The sequence below is a fragment of the Magnolia sinica genome, chromosome 14 (assembly GCF_029962835.1).
Source record: "Magnolia sinica isolate HGM2019 chromosome 14, MsV1, whole genome shotgun sequence".
Lineage (NCBI taxonomy): Eukaryota > Viridiplantae > Streptophyta > Magnoliopsida > Magnoliales > Magnoliaceae > Magnolia > Magnolia sinica.
The window spans coordinates 12,122,520-12,128,519 of record NC_080586.1 but is presented as its reverse complement, the minus strand read 5'-3'; positions in this window follow the sequence as shown (position 1 = coordinate 12,128,519).

Below are 6,000 nucleotides of genomic sequence, written 5' to 3'. Positions count from 1 at the left end.
TTTGAAACCCATCACAACTCTCTCTCCCATGCTCCACGTTGTGGCATCCTAGTTCAACTCAAACTGTTGTCTGCGTGAGACAGCTATAGCATTCCAGCCCTAATACGCAGAGCTGCGCAGGTAGACTGCGCAGCACATCACCTGAAGTGGGGCCCACTGGTCTACTCAATCATTCAGTCCAACTGATAACAATCCAGACCGTTGATCAGTGAGGCCCACTAAATAGAGTTCTTACATTCTCCCACTTGGGCCTCATTGAGCAACGTCAATGATAGCCATATATATAATAATTTTGTAAACAAGTTTTGATAATTTTAAGAAAATATCTAAATAGTCAACCAATGAAAACAGTTGGACAATATGAGTAATGCTATTCAATCTGGTCCATCAAAACAGTCAGTATCGAAACGCGGTAGTCATCACAACATTTAATTTAGGCGAAGTGAGTCTAAGCGCGATCACAAATACTTTCAATCTTAACGACATAGATCACGAACTAGGAAATGTGGTATAAGGATTACACACTTTAGTTGATAATATGTGCCTATCCTTAAGAGGTCCTGAAGCTTTTTCATGTCTCCAACGAGACACAATTATAGTTCCACTTATTCAAAATTTGCGCATATATATAAATAAGCAGAAATAAATCTTTATATCAAAATCATCCAAACAAACTGTATAAAACGAGATTTCTAAGTATCTGTGAAAATCAAAGTACGCTCAACTCCCACTAACTGAAAACATCTGTGGGATCAATGACTCCCATGGATGTTACATGCTCCTGAAATGGCGTGATAGAGAGCCCTTTAGTGAGCAGATCTGCAATCATCTGCTTAGTGCCAATGAATTCCACGGACACTTGATGATTCTGAATCCTTTCCTTTACAACAAGATACTTGATGTCGATATGCCTCGACCTTGACGAATGCTTGTTGTTACTAGAGAAGGAAATAGCAGCCGAATTATCGCAAAATATTCTCAATGGTTTCGGGATATGCTCCAGTACCCACAAACCTGAGAAGAAACTCTGTAACCATAGTGCCTGATTAGATGCCTTATGGTAAGCAATAAATTCAGCTTCCATAGTAGATGAGGCTGTGGTAGATTGTTTCATGCTTTTTCACGACACAGCTCCTCACACTATTATGAAGATGTATCCTGAAGTAGACTTCTTAGTATCGACGCTGCAAAGTCTGCATCTGAATATCCGATCAACTCCAATGATCGGATCTTACGTATGTGAGTCGAAGTCTTTTGTTCTCGAAGATACCGAATACTTTCTTTGCGGCTATCCAATGTTGCATTCTGGATTAGATAGATATCTTCCCAACATTCCGAGTGACAAAGGCAATGTCCGGTCGCGTCCGCAGACTTGAGCATACATGATGCTCCCTACTACCGATGCGTCGGAAATTCTTTCATTCGATTCTTTTCTAAATCATTCTTTGGCAGAAATAAACTAAATTTGTCGCCCTTCACAATGGGCGACTTTCCAAGCACAATTTTGCATGCCATACCTTTCGAGTACCCTAGCAATATAGGTTCTCTGTGACAAGCTGAGCAATCCAAGTGTTCTGTCACGGCGAATCTCAATGCCGATGACGTAAGAAGCTTCACCAAGGTCTTTCATTTCAAACTTTTGAGATAAAAATTTCTTGGTGTCGCTCAACATCCTGGTATCACTGCTAGCTAACAGAATGTCATCAACATACAAAATCATCATAACGAACTTACTCCCACTTTGGTTTTAATGTAGATGCATTCATCTGAGTGTTTTCTACAAAGCCATATGAAGAAATTACTTCATGAAACTTAAGGTACCCCTGCATGCCTGTTTCACCCATAGATGGACTTCTTAAGTTTGCAAACCAAATGTTACTGCGCCAGTAGCTACAAAACCTTCGAGGCAACATGTACACATTCTCATTTAGATCCCCATTGAGAAATGCGGTCTTTAATCCATCCGATGTAACTCTAAATCCATATGAGCTACAAGAGCCATTATGATCCTGAATGAGTCTTTCTTTGATACTGGTGAGAAAGTCTCCTTAAAGTCAATGCCCTCACGTTGGTTAAAACCCTTGGCAACAAGTCTGGCTTTATATCGTTCGACATTACCTTTGGAGTCCCGTTTGGTTTTAAATATCCATTTACAACCAATCGGCCTTATTCCAGTGGGTAACTCTACAAGATCCCATACTTTATTGTCCTGCATGGATTTCAACTCATCTTTCATGGCATTAAACCAACGAGAAGGATCAACACTTTGTTTGACTTGTGTAAAGGATTCAGGATCCTTTTCCACCCCTATGTCAAAGTCGTGTTCCTGTAAGTATACGATGTAATCGTCTCGATTTACAGGCCTTCTCTCTCTTTCGGATCTTCTTAATGGTTCAGCTTGTTGGGTCTGATCTTGATTTTCCTCATCAGTGGTTTGTATATGAGGTTCTACGTAGTGCTCTGCAGTGACTGCAGAATCGACTGCATCATTAATGTCCACGTGATCTGGATTGACTATGACAGGAGTCACAGTCCTTTGTTCCTCAAATACAAAATTTCTTATGTTCGTGCTCCCACTGTATTCAGTGTCCTCAATGAATCTGGCATTCCCAGTCTCAACAATCCTGATGGAGTGGGAAGGACAGTAGAATCGATAGCCTTTTGATCTTTCTGGGTATTCAATGAAGAAACAACTTATGGTTCTGGGATCAAGCTTCTTTTCATGCGGGTTATAAATTTTGGCCTCAGCAGAACAACCCCAAACATGTAGATATCGGAGACTTGGTTTTCTCCCATTCCACAACTCAAAAGGAGTTTTGCTTACTGCTTTGCTGGGAACCCTGTTTAATATATGAACTACGGTTTTGATCGCATCACCATACGGATTCTGGCAATGCTGAATTGCTGACCATACTTCGCACCATATCCATAAGGGTGCGATTACGTCTCTCAGCAACTCCATTCTGCTCTGGAGTACCAGGCATAGTGTACTGAGCAACAATGCCACAATCCTGTAGGTATTTAGCGAATGGCCCTGGATTGCGACCTGATTCGTCATATCTGCCATAGTATTCACCACCACGGTCAGATCTGACAACTTTAATTCTCTTATCGAGTTGATTTTCAACCTCGGCTTTATAGATTTTAAAAGCATCCAGGGCATCTGATTTCTCACTGATAAGGTATAGGTACCCAAAGCGAGAGTAATCATCTATAAAGGTAATGAAATATTTGTGGCCACTCCATGAGGCTGTAGGGAATGGTCCACAGATATCTGTATGTATAACCTCTAATAGATCTACACTCCTGGTTGCACCTTTCTTTCTTGTTCTAGTCTGTTTGCCTTTTATGCAATCAATGCATACTTTATAATCAGAAAAGTCTAGAGAATGCAAAATTCCTTCTCGCACAAGCCTGTCTAATCTCTCATGAGATATATGGCATAGCCGCCTGTGCCACAACATGGAGGAATTCTCATAGTCTAGTCTTCGCTTAGATCCCACTACATTTCCATGCAAGGTATTAATATTATAGACGTGAGAGGCAATCAAGTCTAACTGATATAAGTTGTTTACTAAAGAGCCGGTTCCAACTTTAATTGAATTGAAGTGAATACTAAAACTTTTATTTCCAAAGTGGAACGAATATCCCAACTTATCTAAACAGGAAATTGAAACTAAATTGCGCCTTATAGACGGCACACAGAATGTATTAACTAAATTCAAAAAATGACCAGACTTCAACTTAAGCTTATAGACTCCTATTGCCTCCACGTCAACTTTGACACCATTGCCTACGTATACTGAGCGCTCCGCATCAGTTGGTGGCCTGGCCTGTAGTAATTCCTGCATAGAAGTGCATATGTGAATAGTAGTTCCTGAATCTATCCACCAGGAATCCGCTGACACATCGGTCAGATTAGATTCAAAACAGACAAGAACAGAATGATTACCTTTCTTTATGAGCCAATCCTTAAAACCTTCGCAGTCTTTCTTTAGATGACCCGCCTTTTTACAAAAGAAGCACGATTTGCCTTTAACCCGTTTGCGTTTAGATCCATTTCCAGATTGATTCTCATGGTCAGATGGAGGACTAGAGAATCCATTATTAGAACCTTGTTTCCTCTTCCTTCTACCTTTATTCCCTTGCCCATGCCCTTGTCCTGAAGTCACCATATTAACATTTTGAACTTTTATCATTTATCTGATCCTATCTTCTTCTTGGACACACTGAGTGATGAGTTCATCAAATGTCCACATGTCCTTCAGAGTGTTATAGTTTACCAGGAACATGGCGAATTGGGGAGGTAGGTTGTTCTTAATCAAATGAACCGGTTGATCATCAGTGAGTACAAGCCCTAGAGCACGGATCTTAGAAACAACTTCGATCTGCTCTACAATGTATTCACGGATGTTGCCTTTTCCATCGTAGGACGAGCGAGTCAGTTTATTCAGAAGAATGCCTACTTCAGATTTGTCAGATTTCTTGAATCGTTTTCCCATTTCAGTTAGGAAAACTTTAGCCTTATCTGTTTCAGGCATGGCACCCTTCATCGATTCAGAAATTGAATATTTAATGACTTTCAGGCATGTATCATTTGATCTAAACCATGCAACCCATCTATTATATTCAGCTTCAGTAGCATTATCAGATGGCTTTGGCGGTTCTGGTGTTATCAGGGCAAGATCTAATTGAAGACAACCCAGTACAACTTCAATGGCGTTCTTCCATTGAGTATAATTAGACCCATTTAAGGCAGGGACTTGATGCGTATTAGTTGGAATTGAGACTGAAATATAAGAGATGCACATATACTCACATTAGTTCATAGCTTCACAAAAGTAATGTTGTGAATGTAAACAGATATCAGGCAAAGTTAATCAATTCAGTTGCTAAGGGAGGCATCCACTGAATCATCTAAGATGAAGATGGGCCCAACCATCACATCTTAGTGAGAATCTGTCACATCATCATCATTCCTCCTGTGGGAGGTAATAATAACATGTTAGTGATCCTCCTGAACATGAAGCTGAGTGATGTAAGTCATGTAAATTTGAGATACCCAACACTTATGGGTGAGATGAGTCTTTCAGTTTTACATTACCAGCATCATTTACTTCACCCGTTCACTTGACTGCCAAACAGTAATCGTCTATGTTTTCGTTACCGTACGCATGAAAACGTGAACGCAACTGTATGCAATCTTTCTGATCCCAATGTTACAAGTCTGTACTTGTAAAGTTTTCATCGATTGAGGTCACTATGGTGGCTAACACAACCAAATCCAAATCTACAAATATAGACTTTAGGATTGCTATTATAATCTATGGATTATTTCTTAATTAGTCCGATGCGGTCCATAAGTTAGTTGATATTGACCTTTTGGAATTCTTCAAAGTGAAATACATAAAGATGGGTGATGGGCCAACTATAGGGCCGAATCAGGACTACCTGTCGTCAGTTCACACTGAATGAGTAAAGCAAATCTAGTACATTGCATTTACATGATAGATAAGAAACATTAACCTTTAAATAACTGGATGGTTTGAAACGATGGGTCCATATGCATGAGGCCCACTAGCGGCATGGGAAACACGGTTGTGTAGCGGGATATACTTAATGGGCCCGTATCATTGTCAAGCCCAAGATTTGGATATAGGTGATTCCCGTTTGCGGGTTCACAAGCGGATCCGAATCAGCTACAATCGGGTCCACTAACCCGATGGAATTTTGGGCAAGAGACCTGCTGTCTTCGACTAAAAAGGGTAGAATGCCCTATTTCGAGCATCGACAGACAGAGAGAGAGAGAGAGCGAGTTGCCCTCGCTGTCCGTCCAACGAACGGAGATGGAGACGTAGCTCCTCTCTAATCGCCAGCCGTTTTCGACTTACTGCATGCAGCGACTGAAGAGATTGGGATGAAATCCCCAGCCGCAGTAGATACATTCACAGTCAGACGAAAGCCGAGCCGCTGACATCTTCCACAGTGCCGATCATGATG